Source organism: Schistocerca serialis, chromosome 1 (genome assembly GCF_023864345.2).
Source record: "Schistocerca serialis cubense isolate TAMUIC-IGC-003099 chromosome 1, iqSchSeri2.2, whole genome shotgun sequence".
NCBI classification, from domain to species: Eukaryota; Metazoa; Arthropoda; class Insecta; order Orthoptera; family Acrididae; genus Schistocerca; species Schistocerca serialis.
In genome coordinates, this window is record NC_064638.1 from 572,840,948 (window position 1) to 572,860,658 (window position 19,711).

Consider the following 19,711-nt stretch of genomic DNA (forward strand, 5'->3'; position numbering starts at 1 on the left):
TATCTTTAGCCTGTCTTCGTCAGATGAGAGGTTAGTTTCTAAGTGTTTCGATGTACTTAATTAATTAAGTGAGATCGTTCTTGCAAATGTGAAACGTCCCTCCTTGAGTGGCTTTCATTACAGGAAATATTAGCAATACTACTCTGCCAGTTACACTACTTGTAATTAGTAACAGCAAAAATGTTTAATACTCCTTATCATTTTTCAGACGCAGTTCTGACTGTGATTACTGGTTGCTGTGCGTATCTATCTACATCAAGGCTCTTGAGAGAGAATCGTGAAGATTCAAGACAACTCTTAGAGGCTTTGCATTTTAAAAGTGCCATAATTATGAAATATGTGTGCAGAATGAGTGATTGAACTGTGTTTAATTGAAGGTATTACGCGAATTTAAAGGAATGATAAATGTTAAATACAGTGAGAGAATAGTGAAAATCTCGTTTTCTTCGTGCTAAGCCGTCCTATACCAGTAAATTTTCCGCCATTTAATTATTGGTAAACACTTGTTGGGAAGTGACATGCCCCCCCCCCCACCCCCTCTTTTCCCCGTAATGTGGTTTTGGTGATGCTGATCTGTAACATAGCACAAGGTTTAGAGTATGCGTTTTGAGGCTGTTGATATGAAAGTGGGAAGTACGGATCTTGCATTTAAATCAGGAATAGTTAAAGTGAAGTACTTGAAGGTAATACAGGGAAACCTTACTTGTGTAGGTGGTTGTAGTCTCGGCAAAAAGTTTTTGTGTGTGCAGTTGGCATGTAGAACACCAGGTGTAAAATTTTTCTCCAGAGAGTTGAACTGTGTCGGAAAAAAAGTGAGGCGTTCATATGACACAATAATATTGTTTTCATTTCATTACACTTATACAGATGTGTAAGTTCTGCTGTGCTAACATTGCAGTCCTGTAGGCATGTGGAGTATTAACCACAACTGTCATTTTGGAAGCAGAATCAAACCATTTTTTAGGTTAATAGCTTCTAAATGATATTTTCAGGAGAAAAAGGCAGTGTTGCTTCTTATTGATATAATACATTCAGAGTCACAGCTGTTTTCGACCAACCAAAATTGTTGCTGAATGTGCATGTTGTCATGTAATATGCATACAATTAACAGTACATCGATCTCGTGAGGCACGAGGTTCTTATAACGATGTACAAACGTCGGCCAACAGATAGCACTAGGCAATGAATGTTAATTGCGCTTCTTAGTTGCTACTTGCGACTTCTAGTTGCGGTTTGTTACAGAAATCGCAGTTAGACTCGATAGTGAATCGCAGAGAATGAACGTAGTACGAACTTTGGCCAACAGGGCACTGTTAACTGCGCTTTTTAGTTGTTACTGCGATTTTCAGCCGTGACTTGTCAATGAAATCGCGTTTGGGCTCGATGGCGTATCGCAGAGATGGAGCGTAGTACGAACTTTGGCCAACAGATGGCACTATTAACTGCGTGTTTTACTTGCTATTTGCGACTTCTAGCCGCGATTTATCACTGAAATCGCAGCTAATTCCGTTGCATGACACCAGATAGCAGTACGAAATTCGGCCAACAGATGGCACACAGCGTTGAATGTGAAAGATGTGAAACGCTACTTGCGACTGCTGATTGTGACTGAAATCGCAGTTAAGTTCTGTAAAGTTGTTATTGTGATATCTGTGAGTTCTCAAACACTGTGATTTCTAACAAACGCGATTTCCTTCTACCCCTAGTGATGATGTTTGCGCAAACAGATGTGGCTTAAGCCCGGTCCACACGCAACGATCTATCTGCGCAGACATGGGCGCAGATGTCTGTACATGCAAAAGATCGCTGCAAATGTGGTCTGTTCACACGACTCAAACCCCAATCTAGTACTCGCCCGCCATCTGTCGGAGTAGAAAAGAAATCAGTGGCGAGCGACTACGCTCCCCGTAAACGTCAAAAATTTAATTCAGTTATTCTGAAATATAGAAATGGAGGAAGTTCTGTTGTGGTCTGTGTTCGCAACTTGTGTTGCAAAAAGCATTCAGACCAACCGCAGGGAACAGAGAAAGCGGTCAAAATGGTGTAGACAGTGGCTGCTAAAGCGAAAGCAGTTTTCTCACGTAAATTTACTGTGAGATTTGCAGGGCGAACCTTAAGAAAGCCAAGCAGATCAAAATACTATAACGTTGGCTGGTATACTTGATCTACTCCTACACCAGATCTTCTACATTTCTGAACTTTGGATAACTCTTTTCGGTAAACAGTTCGCAACGAATTTTTTTTTATTACTGTCTCTCTGTTTGCCGAGGCGTCCACTGCCCGCAATTTTTCAATTAGAGCATTGTATGGTGCTGTCTTTTTGTCTCGGTCACTATATCCTTTACTTTAATCTTCCACAAACATGGGTGGTTTCTACATATTTCAATGAATTCACTAACAAACTCTCGAGAACACTGACGAGTTATCAGCCATTTTAATGCCCTGTGCGCACAAATTCAAACACTAGACTGAGGAAACAGCTGCTTCGCGCCAGATTTGCGGCGATCTCCTGTCCACACGCTCCAACTCGTCTGCGCAGATGTGATTTGAACCCACAGATTTGAGAGGTTTCGCTCAAACCTCCAACTCCAACTTCCAGGTTTGCACACACCTCATGTTGGTGCAAATCTTCTGTCCACACGCAACGATCTGTCTGCGCAGATGTGATGTGCGCAGACATTTGCGCAGACAGATCGTTGCGTGTTGACGGGCCTTTATAGACGGGAATGTATTGATACCTTGAACTTATAATTATTGCCAGAAATTAATAAAAAAAATCGTTTTCCACCGAAACGCCAACTGCAAAGTACTAATTTGTTGGAGCAATGTATGTGCAGCAAACATATTTTGTTTTCGAACTTGCTGCAGCAATGCAATGTTAAGCTGTTGTGTTATATTGGCAGCAGTGTGACGCATACCAGGCCACGATTGAAAGAGAGATGTTTTGAATGTGAGGTTGAAGGTACTAAAATGAAATTTTTATTTTGAAGAAATGTCATAAATAAATATATTTTGAAAATTTCAGTAAATGTCCGCACCTGACAAGATAAAGTTATGAGATAACGATATATAAGATATAAAAGAACGAGAGTAAATAATCGTTGATCTAATTTCAGTTGTTGCACACTTTAGGCTGCTTGAAAGAATATATCAAATAAAATCTAAGATATTGTCATGCAATGAATGCCTTGTACTAATTGGATTGTACGGGACGTAGTCAATATGCTACTGTCACACAACGGAATCCATTTACTAGAAAGTGGATTATAAAACTAGTTTTGGGCAAATAGCATAGCCTAGTAATAATTGGAAATGGTTTCAGGACCAAATCGTTCATGGTTCCAAAGATTATAAGTACATTGACAACAAGGCTCTTTCTGTCTCCAGATATGGTAGATAATAATTTGATTACACCCTCTCTGTCATGTAATTATTACAATATGTTGCCATGCCATTTGTTGTTTTGCTGTTAGTATCCTGAACACACTCTCGGGCATCCTTTAACTATAAATTATTATTTCTGTTGTAATTCTTTTCTGTAGTGTGACTGTGTGGAATTTGTCCTGGCACGTGCATTCTTTTCCATGTAGAAATAGCGATTTGTTTAGAGTTCTGCCATTTGGAAGGAAAGAGAATTTGCTCGGACAAGGTGGCAACTTGCGCAAAACCCAGGCTAAGAGGGACCCAGCTTGTATTACCTTACGCAATCCTCACAAATTGAAAAGCAGACAACAGTAATCTCACAGGAGTACGTTAAGGTAAATTCAACAAAGTCCTCAACCTGACCGGATCAGATTTCTTTCAAATTTTGTGCTTTTAGTGATCCAAATAAGAAATAGAAAACTACCAATTTGCAGAGTTATATGACAATTGTGAAGGAAGTTCCAGGTCCGCAAAGTTTGGAAATTGTGTGAAATTACGCTTGCCTGGTTCAGTGAAAACGATTGTAAACATGGTTCTGATCAAGATACGCCAATGAAACTTGTATAGTTGAAAAGAAAATGAGTAAAACTTTATATTGATATGCAACATGGTGGGTTTCAATCTGTTCTGACATACAAGGTCATTGACCTTAACCTTGATCTTGAATATGTGAAATGCCCCTTCTTCAATTTTTTTGAAAAACGAAAAGTTGTATTGGACCACAATGTTACCACGAACATGGTAAATATCAACATGGCACCCTAATGGCCTCATGCCCAAAATTTATTTCATCTGTGTCACTACACCAACAAAATATAGTAAGCAGCCATGTATCTGTCCCATTCTCCTCCCCTTCCTCCCAATATTCTGTCCAGTTGGTGAACATTTCTTGCAGTGAACAGCTAGTCACAGAGACTTTTTGTCAGCCAAACATCATTAGCTTGTTTCATGGATGTATGCAATCTGCAGTGTACAGTTGCTGTAGTATTTAGTAGCAGTTTGTAAAAAAAGAAAAAAAATCAAGTCTAAATAGTATTTTTACAATCCATGTAAAGGAGAAAGTGACACAAGAATACAAAAGAATTTGAGGAATGTTTGGGAGTGGATAGTAAAAAAAATGTTCAAATGTATTGCTAGGTGGAAAAATTTGCAGCAAATGTAGAAAGCAGGTATCACAAAACCCACCAATCTCTGCAGGTGTTGCCTTAGCTGTGCTAGGTACTTCCGTAGAAAATTTAAGTGGAGATGAAATAGTATCAGATCTGGCACTTGACTCTTTAAATACTATCCTTCAGTCTTAAGTGAATCTCCTGTGACGAGAAGGAGGCTTCACAGTGAGATAAAGTACCCAAAGCAAATACCGAAAAAGTTGCCTGAGTGTTGGAGCATACTTATACAGTACAACAAGGAAAAAAGGAGTATGAAAGAAATGGAGAAAGAGAAATCATAGCTCAGCTGAAAGACAAGTTTCAGTAGTCAGACTGTGTGTGTGACAAAATACAAATTTTGGTACTACTTCCAAAGAGCTAGAGTGTAAGGAAAACCACGAAAGAATTTTCTACTTCAGATTAGACAGATCGAAGAGTAAAATGGTTATTAGTAGAATATGGTATACTAGTGACACCAAATGCAAAGTTAGGTGAGACACTGTGTGAGAAAACTGTTCAATATGTATGTGACTTTTACTATGATCATAATGCGATCTGTGTGATGTCAGGAAGAAAAAACTGTCTCTGAGAAAGAAAATGAAACTAGAGTACATACACAGAAGCAGCTAATGTTGCGTAATCTTAACGAAATATGCTTATTTCAGAGATACATATTCAGAAGTAAATATTGGATTCTCAAAATTTTTAGAGTTGTGACCACTGTGCTGTATTCTTGCCAATGCCCGTGAGACCCATTTTGTTTGTGAGCTTCACACCAGAATTTGAGTTAACGGTTGAAGGATGGAAATTGAAAGAACTAACAAAGTATGAAGTACACAAATAACCATCGTACATGCATTGTGTACCATTTGTTACATGCCATCCTGCACCTCCAATATGTTTCTTAAGCACATGTCCTTATTGTCCAAGGGTGACAAGACAGACTGATTATCTTTTTGAGCTGTTTGCTACAAACTGCATTGATGAAATTACATACAAGCTTGGTTAACAACAGATAGGGTAGTTCTAGAGACTAGCGAAATCAGTAGATGATTTCATTGAGGTGTTTACATCAAGTTTATGACTGCTCCTGCTACACTTTATTTATCACCTAGCAGCAGTCACAGTTTTTTTAAATCAGTAAAGAAGAACTTAAGAGTAACTGAATATCTTATTGTTTGTGATTTTGCAAAGAATTGCTCCTCCACCATTCAGGATGAAGTACAGGGATTTCATTAGAACAGTTCACACATTACAGTTCACCCATATGTTGCTTACTACAGAGACACAAGCGCTAATGAAGTACGCCATGTGTCTTATGTGGAAATATCTGTCTGCCTTCAGCATGATACAGTTTGTGTGTATTCTTTCCAGCACAATTTCATCAATTTCTTAAAGTCACTTTCCAACTCCAGAGCACATTTATTACTTTTTGGGTGGATGTGCTGCCCAATACAAAAACAGAAAAAAAATTCAGTAATCTGTCATACCGTCAGGGATATTTTTATGTTTCAGCACATTGGTATTTTTTTGCCACAGCACCCAATAAAGAAACTTGCAATGGGGATGTAGGGACGATAAAGAGATTAATCACACTTGCCAGTCTAAACGACCTCATGAGAACGATATTTTGACGTCACAGTAGTAGTTTCAGTGGTGCAAAGGAAATTTTCCTCCATGTGTCTTCCACTATACATCAGCTTCCCATATGATGAAGAAGTTGCCAAGGTGAAGCAACATTTCAAGAATACAAGGACAATTCCAAGTACACATAAGCTTCATTGCGTAATATGTATTAATAAAGGTATAGTAAAAACAAAGACATATTCTGCTTCTTTAGTAAAGAGAGAAGAGTCAGCGACTGCTACGGTGAATTACATGTTGTTAACAGACACACATGGATTTGTTGCCTGTATATATGACAGTCATTGGTGGGTTACATATGTGCTGAAAATTTCTGAAGAAACAGATGAAGTAGAGGCCAGTTCATTGCACCCACATGGACCATCTCCATCATTTGTGTTTTCTGCCAAAACTAACACTTGTTTAGTCAGAAAATGTGACATACTCACAAGACTGGATCCAGTGACACCAACTGGAAGGACATACAGTCTCCCTGGATCATATCTGGTGAACATTAACAATTTCATTGGAGAATTGTGATATGAGATTTTACCACATTTTATTACCTTTTCATTCAAGCTACACTGTAAGTGGTTCATAAAACTACTAAATAATATAAACCGTGCTTTTGTACAACATTACTTATGAATTGCTCTTTTTAATAATTTGTGTTTCATATTTATTTGTTATCTTCTGTGTTTTGATAGTGTGCTGATGCTGATAAAATAAATTTTTGGGCATGATACCTTTAATGTGCCACCTTGATCATTACCATGTTTATAGTAACATATTGGAGCAATACAATACTTTTTTTTTTTTCAAAAAAATTAAAGATGGCGTGTTTTGAGATATTCAAGATCAAAGGTTAAGGTCAATGACCTTGAATGTGAAAATTCTTAGAAACTCATCGTGTTGCATATCAATGTAAACCATTACTCAATAGCTTTTCAGTAATACAACTTCTGTTGCTGTATCTCGATTAGTACCAAAATTAGTTTATGCTGAGACAGATGCATATAAATTTCGCACAATTTCCAAACTTTGCACCCCTTTAGCTTTCTTCACAATTCTTGTACACCTCTGCAAATTTTTAGTTTTCTGCTTCTTATATGGATCACTGAATGCACCAAATTTGAAAGAAATCTGAGACGGTCAGGTTGAAAATGTCACTTTCCTTTAATAGGTTTGAAGCTTGCTTACATGAACTCTTACCTAAGAAAAATTTTTCATGTAAGAAATGTGGTACAGTCATATTGATTTGGGTCTTCTCTCATGTTTCCACATAATTCTAGGCAAATGCTGAGACAGTGTTTTCTGATACGCTATGACTGACATTTTCGTTTTCTCTTGACTGTTATTAAGATTTTGTCAATCAAATGTTTTTATTGTGGGTGTATTATGATGTGATATGGTTCACTTTGTGTCTCACAGAGCACAAATGAAATAAAAATTAAATAAAACTACGTCATTTAGCTATATATCATTTTCAGTGCTCCTCTCCCAACAGTATTCAACATTATTCACCCTCCCCCTTTTTATCTTGTATCGTCAGGACATCATGACTGTGCCTAGAATGAATACACAAAGATTTATCAACAGCAGCAGATGCACTGGTGGAGCCAGAGAATGACCACACAGTCTCGGACAGCATGAGTGTCTTATAGATGATGACATTTTGAGGCAGTCAATATTGGGTTGCAATGTGTTTCAATCATGTAGATAAAGACAATACCACCACTGTTACCACATAGAAGATTTGCCCACCTCTGTATGTCTTTGCCTACAGGACTTAAATGCTCTCGGAAATTAATGCTCTCGGAGACTGTGTGGTCATTCTCTTGCTCCCATAGTGTATCTGTTGTTGATAAACCATTGTGAATTTGTTCTAGATGAAGTTGCAAGTTAAGTCCTGATGATACATATATGGGTTACTGGACATGGTAATATTGCCAAAGTTATGTTAATGGGTGATTGTGCTGTGTATACATTATTTCAATAAATGAAACTATGATGTAATTATTTAGACGTTACCAGTGATTTGTTGACATCTTGAGATGTTGGTTACCCTGCCGAATATCATAATTGTTCATCAGGTGGCCATCTGGTGAAGATAACGAATCACGTTGTCAGAATATCATGCATGAATGATGCTGGTATCCAGCAGGGTACCCGACATCTCAAGATGTCGATAAAACTATACATCGACCTTGCCAAAAGCCGAGAAGTGACTCTGGGTCCTCAGCAAAGTAACCTGTCCTCTGTGATCCAATCTGGATGCTCAATAGATATTGATGAATATAATCGTGATGAACATTGATGACTGACTTGTATTTTCTTTATGTGGTTGTTTATACATCATTGAAGGTTCAAGTATGCTTCATGACACAGAGCATGGTTTAATTTGTTCATTCATTACAAGACTCCTAAAGTTTCTCTCCACCTTATGATTTTACATGATGTTTTGTCTTTGTTCCAGGTGCTGCATTGTACCTTCACTGTGATTTGAGAAAGTCAAATAAATGACTCTTGGGAGAAGAAAAGATGCCAAACCTGAAGATAAAAATCATACTTTTAAAAATGAAAATAATGTGACGGTTTTGTGCACATACAACAGGTGTAAATCTGTGAATAATGACAATCATTATAGAAAGACATTTTGCACCAGCACAGATGCACACTTTAAAGGCTGCACATTTGTGTTAACTGCACTGTAAAGAATATGAAGTGACACATATTGTTTCTTTGCTAAATTAGATACACAGATTTTGAAGTTGTTTGTTGTATAAGGTTTGCCACAAAAAATAATACCAGAGATTTCAAACCACAAATTAAGCTTGGATAAGAAATGTCAGAAATGAATGAATGCCTTTGTGCTAACTGCTGAACAGTGATAGCAAATATACAGAAAAAGATAGTGACTCTTGAGCTTACACTAGTGACATTTTCTCCTTCAATGGGAAAAGATAAGATGACAGTTGTGTAAAGAAAACAAAAAATAGGTAGTTGGTATAAAGAAACTAGTGTCACTCAAAAACCCAGGATTGACATATATTAAGTGCAATGTGGAAGACTGATGAAACAATAGCTACTAACAGGCAAGAGGGAAAATCCAGAGTACTGACAATAAGTTCCAAGCAATTAATTCATTAAGGATGAGAACTAAAACCTGGAATCATGGTAGCAGGGCTTTGAAAAGGAGGGGGATGGGGGGGGGGGGGGGGGAAGGGGCTGGTATGAAAGAATAAAGGAGATACGGAATTCTGCTTGGAAACTGAAAAATTGAAGGGGTAACAAAGTAAGAGCAAATGAAGATAGACTGATGATGAAAACTGTGGGAACAAGTGTGTGTTGGAGTACCAGTTATTTTATATAGCATTCAGAGTAGAGGGAATGTGATGGGAGAAGGAATGGGTTCATCTTGAATGAGCAACAGAAGCAGGTTTTAGAGCCACCTGCATTACATTCCAGAGCACGTTCAGCAGCAGGATATCTAACCTTGACTGCATAAACGTTTTGTCTGTGGATTTTCACTTATATTTGGAACTGGATTTTATCATTTTACCACTACAGAAATATATAATGATACATGCTGGACATAAGACAAACTTCACTATTCTTGCCATAATCATAATGATAAAATTGAAAAAAAAAAAAAGTTAACCTTTTTTATGTAGTCGCCCTCTTGAGTAGATTAGTGTCTAAGTATGTGCTCAGTTATGTGATAACCATCAGCATTTTTTCAGATGATGGTGCCCCATGGACCAAACTGTTGTGTTTCAGATTGTTATGTTATGTTGCTCCATTACAAAAGTGATTTATGTACATTTTCCCCAAATAATCATCTCAGCATTGTACTTTATGAATATATAGGGTGGCCAGAAAATGTGTGAAACATTTAGGGATGTTGCAGGGGAGATTTTGTGCTGAGATGTAAATGTTAAGAAAAAAATTGATATGTTGTGCTGTTTCCAAGTTATTTAGCATGAATTTAGCCAATCAGGTCATCATGTGCTCAAATTAAAGTTTCAGCTAACCAAACAAAGTACTCGTTGGGCAACACAACAACCCCTGTCCCCTCAGCAGACCACTTGAATGTGAACATGTGTCTTCCCAATTGGCTAATTTCAATGCTAAATAACTTATACACAGCATACCTGCTCTGCAACATCCCTACAAGTGTTTCAGACTTTTTCTGACCACCCTGTCTTTATAAATTTCAAGGAAAAGTTTCGGTCTTGAAGGAATATTTTCATGGGTTTATGGTGTGCCATTTTTAGTTTATGGTTAATACATTGCCAGGGCCAATTTAAGGCCCAAACGACACAAGCTGCTATTTGGTGTGCCAAACTGAGAAGGGTATGAGAGGCACCACAACTATAAAATTTCCATACAGGACTTATCACAATTAGTAGTGGTCGCTTGTGGCACCAAGCTGAACACCAGAGTCATCCGAGTGTAGGATATGTATAAAATGCATATCACAATTAGTAGCAAAAATTGACACAGGTGAAAGTGTAAGGGAAAAAAGGGGTAGGGGGTGAGGAGTGCCAAATGATAAGTTGCTTATGTGGAAAAATGTTCTCAAACTGCCCGTGTGCATTGCTTATCTTAAAAAATATGTATTCACGCAACTAACTATCATTGCGTTTCACTAAAATTACCAGAAACTCATTAGTGAAACTCCAATAGATAACGAGAACCCTGTTGGCATTCATTTGTAAATTTCTTCAGTGTTTTAGAAACATTTGGGACCATTGAACTTTTCAGTGTTTACAAAGATCCACAAAAATAAGTTACAGCCAAACTACACAAAACATGTCTGGAGCCAAATCAACACATTTAGGAACTAAGTGTTCCCAGAATGAGCCATGTTGCCAGTACAAATATTTAAAGAGGACAGTTAGAAATGTGTAGTCCTACATGCAACAGGTGAACTGTAAAACCTGTGCTAGCAGTGATGATGATTTTATGCCAAGGTACTCTTCCAGCAGGCAAAGTGAATTACTCATACAATCATGAAACTGTGCAACAGTGAAAAGGTTAATGGTCTGCAGGTACTTTTGCAGAAGATTACCAAAGTTGCTGCTGGAAGGTACTGCACTACTGTATAGTTTGCAAGATCATGAATGTGCAGTGAGAGGCAGAGAGTAGTCATTTACCAATCACACATTCCATGGAATGAAGTAATCCTGGATACAAAAATTGTACTAACAGATGACTTAGGCAAGTGCATTATTATATTAAATTCAGAAGTATTATGGAAACCAGAAAGACTTATCAGCTGTGCCTAAGTTGCACAATAACTACAAAAAAGGATTAACCTTCCAGAAACTTGGCTATCTTCAGGAAAACTGAAATACACCAGACTCTGCTTTAAAAATGTAAGTCTTCTTTTATGGAAACATGGCAGTATTGTGGAATAGTGGTAAAAGGTGTGACATGCATATTGATAAAATATGGAGCCACATGCACTGCTACAACAGTTGTTGCCAGAGTGATGGTGGTAGTGAGTGTTCACGTGTATTTATATTGGCCAACACATCAGATGACTTCATAATACTTACTGGAGGGTTAATGGATTATATGACACTAAATCTAATTCCATGTGCCACGAGGAGATGAAAAGAAAAAAGGTTGTAAGTGGCCTCTGTTAAAGCTGGTAAAAGGATCACTGGAACACAGTGAGGACATGACAGACTAAAATGGTAAATAAAGTAGCCTCATCCAAGTCATATATGAGATTCAGCCAACTTAACCAAATATACAATTAAACCATACCTGTTAGTTTTAGTGGAATGAAACTGGCTGTAAGCTGTGTTTCGGTTCAATGAATTTCTGGGAAAAAAGTGCCTTTTTATGATTGCCTCCACACCATTGGTATCTACATTCAATAAAGTTGATATGGTGATAGATGTTATATGGAGCGTGGTGGAAGAACAATTAAAGAAGGAAACATGCCACAGCTTTGAAGGTAATGACACCAGAAACCATTAAGAAAGTTACTGATCATGACTGGAAGGCAGTCATAGTCCCCATATAGGAAACTGTGAATGTGTACCTGAAGAGGAATCCATTGATGAAAATTTCTACAAAAGACATTAGAATCAAAGTGGAATTTGCAGATAGAGAAGAAAATTCTGATAAACAGGAACTGTCTACTAACAATGTAGGTCATACAATCCTAGGCGCTGAAAGAAACTAATTCTTCAGATGTAAAAGTGGAAGGAGTAAATGTAAGGGCTCACTGTACAGTTGATGCTCTGAGTTGTCAACAGGCCTGTAAAAGAGACTAGGGTCATTTCTAAGTTTTGGACGAATCCTTCTTCAAAGCTGACAGAATATACCAGCACAGCTACATTCTCCTGGCTGACTGTATTGTGCTGACAGTGCAGCTCAGCTGTGGTTTTTGGCTGTGTGGGGTGGAGTGGACAAGGGGAGAAATATGGCAGGAAATAAGTGGAAGGGTTCGAGAAGGGTAGCTGACAGCTGGGAGGGATAGGAATGTGGCGTTGGTGAGCTCATTCTGGCTGTAGATGCTTGCACAGGTCACAGTGAAGTGAAGGTGTGTGTTGCAAGGGAAGAGGAAGAGGGAGGCAAAAGTGAAGAAGGTGTGATAGAAGTTCGAATGAAATTAGTGTCATGGGGCAGGGGTGGAGGTGAATGAGGGCCAGAGGCTAGTGTAGACTGAGGCCAGAGAGGTTGCAGGATCAAGGGAACTGTGAGTGCAGTTCCCGTGTATGTAACTCAGAGAAGCCTTTGTTAGGATGAAGGATCCAAATGGCATTGGTTGTGAAGCAGCCATTGAAATCACAGGTGTTGTGCTCAGCAGCATGTGTTGCCATTGCGCAGTACATTCTGCTCTTGGGTATAGTTTGGAGGCGGCCATTCATTCATTCATACTGCAGTTGTATCCACCTCTCTGCTGTTCTGTATCCCCCTCCCAATCCAATCCTCCAAATCATTGTGTGTAGCACACAACTCCCCCCGCCAGCAGTCATAATGAGCTCACTGTTGCCATATTCCTATCCCGTACAACTGCTCTCTCTCCTTCCCCTCTTTCAGCTTCTGTTTCCCAATCTTTTCCCCTACTCCCTCCCAATTTTCTCCACTTGCTCATTCCACCCAGCACAACAGCTCACACCAGTTGTGCTTCTGTCTGAAGACATAATTACAGCAGTTCTGCACACTAGTCTGTCCTGTAAGGGCATCTTCATCTCTGCATAATTTCTACAACCTACATCCAAATGGATCAAAGTACCATACATTAATCCCTTCGTTACAAAACTGGTGATATTTTTTATGCCTCAGGATGTGTCCTATCAATGTATCCCTTCTTTTAGTGAGGTTGTGCTATACAGTTCTTTTCTCCCTATTTCAGTTCAGTACCTCCTCATAGTTATCCAGTCTTCCCATCAAATTTTCAGTATCCATCAGTAGCACTACAATTAAGAAGCTGCTATTCTCTTCTTGTCAGTACTGTTAATCATCCACATTTCACTTCCATACAAAGCTACACTTGAGAAAACACTCCCTAACACTTAAATTTATGTGTAATGTTAACAACTTCTCGTTTTCCAAAATGCTATTCTTGCTTCTGCCAATCTGCATTTTATATCCTCTCTACTTTGGCCCTCGCCACTTTTTTTGCTGACCAAACAGCAAAACTCACCTTTTACTATTAGTGTTCCATGTCCTAATCTAATGGCCTTGTCATCTCCTGATTCACTTTAACTAAACTGCATTATCCTTATTTTACTTTTGTTGATGTTCGTCTTATAACCTCTGTTCAACTGATCTTCCTAGTTCATTGTCATCTCTGGTAAAATAATGTCATCATCAAAGAGTGAATTCTCGTTAACATTGTCAAAGTTATAGTTCTGTTATATTCACACCTGTTGACATCTGTCTTCCTTCAAATAGGAATTGTTACATTCTTGATGAAGTCTGAGGTATTCACCTGTCTCATATACCTTGCGTACTAATTGGAATAATTTTGTCATGTTATGTTTTCCTGAGTGCTTCAATAATTCTGAGGAATGTCACCTACCTCAGGTGCCTTGCTCCAGCTTAGATCTACTCACAGTATCATACCTCCATTCTCAATTTACTTCTTAGTTTGTTTCTACAATATTGTCTTAAGTTCATTTACCTTATGTAGCCCCTGTATCACAAAGCCACGCAAGCCATCCACTTCAGCAAGGTCTACAGTTCATGGAGAGGAATGTAGTAATACAGAGTATTTACATTTGCAATCAATAAAGTAATTTCTTCAAAGTTTTTAGCATGTCTAAGACCTTTTGTTCCTTATACACTGTTATGACTTTATGCAGGACAATACAGTGCAAGGTTTTCATTACTGCCCTACTTCTCATTCACACTGGGTATGCAAATAGTTGCCTATCTCTCATTTTCAATCACAACATAGCACACATTCCATCATTGCCTCACATGTACTTTGCTTATCAAACTAAACATCATCACTGTGGTCCTGATCAGCTGACAATGTATGTAGTGCTACATTATGAAATAATGCATGTAGTGTGTGCAATGACATAGAATAAGAAATAAGTGAACAGTGTAGCACTAGACTTTTACATTACAGTATTCTTCTTAGCGAAACTATTGAACACTAGGGATAAACCAAATGTGGAAGCACTGTTCCAAAAAGGCTGCACTCATATCTGGGAGGGTGGAGGTTCCAATCTCTATCTGGTCATTCTGATTTAGATTTTCCTTGTTTTCCCTAACTAGGGTATTTTTTTGTTCTTAAATTGTATACCATAACATGTCCAATGTCCTCGTAAAACTGGGATGTGTATAAATAAAACTACTACTGCTTGTACTGTAGATACACATATATACTCCCAAATAAAATATATCACAAGCCACTATTAGTTATTGATAGTCTGTGCAGTTTAGGCTATATACACAAATTTGTGTTTGTTCTCTGCACTGATTTTAATTAACAGCACTTCATTTGTCGTATCGTCATTTGAAGCTCATTTTTGGAAGCCTTATTGTTTGTAGACCCTGGTCACCAAGTGCACAAGTTCAGTCTTGCTCTAGGCACAGATCATTCTTAGCTGGAGTATTAATTTGGTGTACACATTTGTAATCATATTTGCTCAGTAAAATATTTTTCAGCGAGGTCTTTTTTTAAAAAAGAAAGAAAATTGTAATGTAGGGGCTACTTTTGTCCCTTCTTGTGTGATCATTTCACTGTATAGTGACAAATGACAGTGTTTGTGTTACTGCTTGTGCAATAACCATGTGTGAAAGTCATTGAGGCAGAGAATCTTCCATTTTGATTATTGTTTTGCAACCTCCTCCCATGCATTTAAGTATATGTTGCGATTTCTACAGGTTTAAAGTTCCTGCTGCCTTCTACATAATTGCAAAAGGCATATTTTGTGAATTAGTAACTAGCAATTCATTTGTGGTTCCCAGTGGTAAGCTTACAAAGTTTCTGAATTTGTTTCCTTGTTTTTCTCCTTTATAGATCCTACAGTTCATGATTCTACGAAGTGTTGCTGCTCTTTTTCACACATTGCTACTCCCTGTGCCCTCCGTAAGTTTGCAGTTAGTATATAAGCTTTGCAATCTACACTGTGTTCGAAGTTATTCGTGCTACTGTTTCTAGGTTTGCTGGAAAGTTTCCAGTCAGTTTATTGTTTATCATTCTGGACACTTTCGCATACATGTCTATTGTGATTGTTGGATCTCTACTCTACAGTTAAGATCTACCTGTGTCCTCAGAGTGATATACTTGTTCATTGTAAACAAGAGAAGTGGTACCATTGGTCATATAAAATTACAGAAAGTTAATTTTAGTCACTGTGTGACCATTTTCAGAGCTTAAAAAGTATAAGACATAAAATCAGACATGAAGACCATATTATAAAACATAGGCATAAGTCACATTGGATAGATTACAATTACGATGTATAGTAGGTACCAGATATTAAAGTCTTGAAGACTCATGTAGTAAAACACATATTACAGCTTCAGCATGGTGTCAGTACAGGACATAGCATCTAATGAAAAAATTTTGAACTGAGCTTGCAGCTTACAATCATACTCCAGTGTAACTTTCTTTAGTTTTCCTGGCCTTACCCTATTTGAAGTGGTTGCCATGTTAACTCAAGATTTGGCAACATAAGTGGTAGAGTGTGATCAGATTGCCATGCCCCCCTCCCCCCATACGGACGAAATTTGTGTACCATATCTGTCTGTACCTAGTGTCATGCCATGGAAAAGTGTGTGAACATCTTTCCTAAATGTTTGCAAATCATGTAACTGAGGCATGACGTGAGTACTAGCCTGGTGTTCACCTAGTCTAATGTGGGAAACTGCCTAAAAACCATATCTACACTGTCTAGTACAGCAGCCCTCATCATTAAATCTGTTGGACAGGACCAACATGCCTCCCTGAACACTGGCAACAGCATTCTAGCTATCCGTGCAGGTCATTGCTTCATTCTATCATTTCATTTAAAACCTGCAAATAGTTCCTTGTACCGTATCTACTTCTAAACTCAGCTTAGTCCTTTGTTTGAGTAAATCCAATGTTTTTCCTGTTCAGCTCGTAATGATTTAATAGATCTGTTTGCCTGTTTACTCATATTTCATGTGACTCACAACAACTTTTGTATTATCCCACTTTTTGGGAATTGTCTTCCCGATGCAGACATTCTATAAATATGACCTCATTTTCATGGCAAACTGAGGTAATATATAGCTTTGACATTTCAAGCCAAGTGAATTCATTGAAATAGCGCTACATTTTGATGAGTGTCACTTTTGGCAGAGATGATAAATAGGGGGTGACACTCTTTGATAGATCACACAGTTTTGACGAACTCACACAGATTGAAACATGGCAACTTATATTAATTCTGTAAATAATTCTGAAAGTGCTTTTTGTGCTATTTTTTATCCAGATTTTATCACTTCCGTGGAAAAGCCATTTATTTATTTTATTTTTTGCAAAATGTTGTTTTTTTCATTTTTGATGTTTGTTTTTAAATTTGAGATTTTCCTTTGTTTTTGCATGAAGCATCTTTTGGCATCTGCCTAAGTACCTTTGTTAAATAATTGCTCCTTTTGTTGATACCTCTATGATCTTCATTTCCTAAGATGCTGAATGTATTGTTTAATTGTTTCTGGTATTCTACTGTTAAGTTTGTTTCTTTCCAGCTTTGTGTCTAGTTTTAGTGCAATATATATATAATATTGGTTTTAATTTTCTTACGTACAATAAATTCTATGCCTGGATTTCCTCTCAGCTCTGTTCCTCTGTAATAGAACATATCATTTAGAGAATGTAAACGTCAAAGATTTTCTTGTGGAAGATGTCACGAAGTCTCAGTATGACTTTGTTGTAACTCATCTGAAGAATAGACACACACTAAAATTTTTTCTCATGCAAAATCTTATAAAGGAAGAGCAGTAATTGTATAGTACACCAGCACTTCAAGATTTAAAAACAAGTGGAACTTACTTGTAATCCTAAATTATTTATTTCTTCTTTCTTGTTTACGGCGAACATTGTGGTATTATTTTGTATTCATGTTCAGTCTCATTTACTGTAATAAATGACATAATCTGTTTAATTATGAAATTTAATTTTTTCCCCACTTGTACTATTCTCTTTCAGTTGTACAGTGTGCACACCTTCTTGTAAAAAATGTGGATTATTATTTTGTAAGCAGTTGGAACATGTCTAGACAGAAAATAAATATTTGTTATTTCAAAACCGTGAAAAGTATAGGCAACTGAAATGGTTGTATACACACTATGAAATTGGAAGGTAGTTGTTAGAAGTGAAGTCAGAGATTTTGGTCATCATAACTAGGCAAAGCCATTTGTGGGAGAAGAAAAGCCTTGCTTTAATTACGGAAAGAGAACTCGATAAATAAGCCTGACTCAAACAATATGGATATCAAATGAAAGGTTAAATGGCTGATGATCATAAGAACTGCATGACTGTATAAGTATTTTACAGCAGGCAAGCAGGTAATGCAGATGAAAAAGAAAGAGGGAAGATATAATCATAATCATTGAGGTAATCATCATTTTTCATGTCTACTGCAGAACTTAGGCCACTTCCTAATTTCCCTGGATGTTATGAACTTGTGATATGCACTTGTGGTGCTCCTGCATATTTTAGTGACATTTATCCACCTTCCTGTAGATTGTCAACTTTGAAATGCAGCAAAGAACTTTATTGGTTCACCTGCTCTCCGTTTAGCTGGCCCTGTGCCCTCCAAATTCATTTTATTCTGATAGCAGATACAATTGATTTAGTGACTTCTTCCATTAGTTGTTGAAATTTATTTTCACTTGACTAAAAAATTAAAATGTCATCATCCAGAGACAGTTGAGTTATTCTTTGTTTTCCACAGTTTTTGTGGATCCAGTAATTCCTCTAGGGCCACAGAGAATAGTTTTTGAGATATGGGATCCATTGCCTGACTCCTCTTCCAGTTCTGAATTTTCCACTAATGCTGATTAAATCTATTGGAAATTATAGCACTGGTCTGTATACAATATACTTTATAATGTACTAACATAAACTGAACCAATTCATTATTTTCTCAAGGTGTGTTAGTGCAAATATAGATAATAATGTATGCAATGCCAGGTGACAGAGAGGTAAGATACAGTATCAGAGAAAGTTGGATGAGGTACAATTCATGTTTAAGAAGAAAATCTTAGGAAGAAGTGTTTGGTCATGATATTGCCTGAAGCAGAGCACACAGGGACAGGTACAAAGGCGCGTGCATTAACACGTCCAGAGCAGTTAAAGGGTTAATCACATAACTGAATATAACAGGAACAAATTTGAGAATTATTGTTCCACTTGAGTAAATGTTGTCATTTGTTTATTGTTACAAGAAGCTTTTGTTCGAAGCAATATGAATGAGGTGTCACCCCGTGTCAGTTGCATTATATGTGGCATGGTCCCCATCTGAATTCTTCCAACAAATGACTTTTTACTTAGCTAATCGCTGAAGGCATTCAAGAAAAATAAAACATTGTACATTTAATCCAGTAATTTTTGCTGTTTTCATTCTATCTCTCTTAGGCTAAATGTTTTTGACAGAGTAAGCTGCAGAAAAACTCTAGGTACAATTGAGAGAAGTACTAGTTTTGTATAGTGCTGTAATTTGGACAGAATCATGGATTTTATAGTGCACTTATTCAGTAAAATTCATCAGAATATAGGAATCCTCTTAAATACTTTACTGCCAATACAAGAAACAGGATTTCAAATTACATACTTGCAGAATTATTATGTTTATCAGAATACTGCAGGTAGCAAAAATTAATCTGATACAGCTTGAGCAGTGCAAGTTAGTATTATTGCATAACTAGTCAATAGATAGGATTGTGGGTACACTATTTAAGACTGGGACAGATCTTTGATTATATGTCGCATTATGTTTGGTATCAAGAGCCAGTATCCCTTACTCTGTATAAGAATTTTATGCCAAGTTGTACCAAACTGTAAGAGA

At 37.4% G+C, this 19,711-nt stretch overlaps 1 protein-coding gene across 1 annotated transcript in view; it reads left to right on the forward strand.

The window, feature by feature from the left end:
• The first annotated feature begins 2,907 nt into the window (after window positions 1-2,907).
• LOC126476291 (protein PTHB1) overlaps window positions 2,908-19,711 on the forward strand; it is a 95,972-nt gene continuing 79,168 nt past the window's right edge. Inside the window, exons 1-3 of the mRNA XM_050103530.1 lie at window positions 2,908-2,962; window positions 8,671-8,808; window positions 15,694-15,762. The gene's annotated coding sequence lies outside the window, so the exon portion shown is untranslated. The remainder of the gene's footprint in view (window positions 2,963-8,670; window positions 8,809-15,693; window positions 15,763-19,711) is intronic.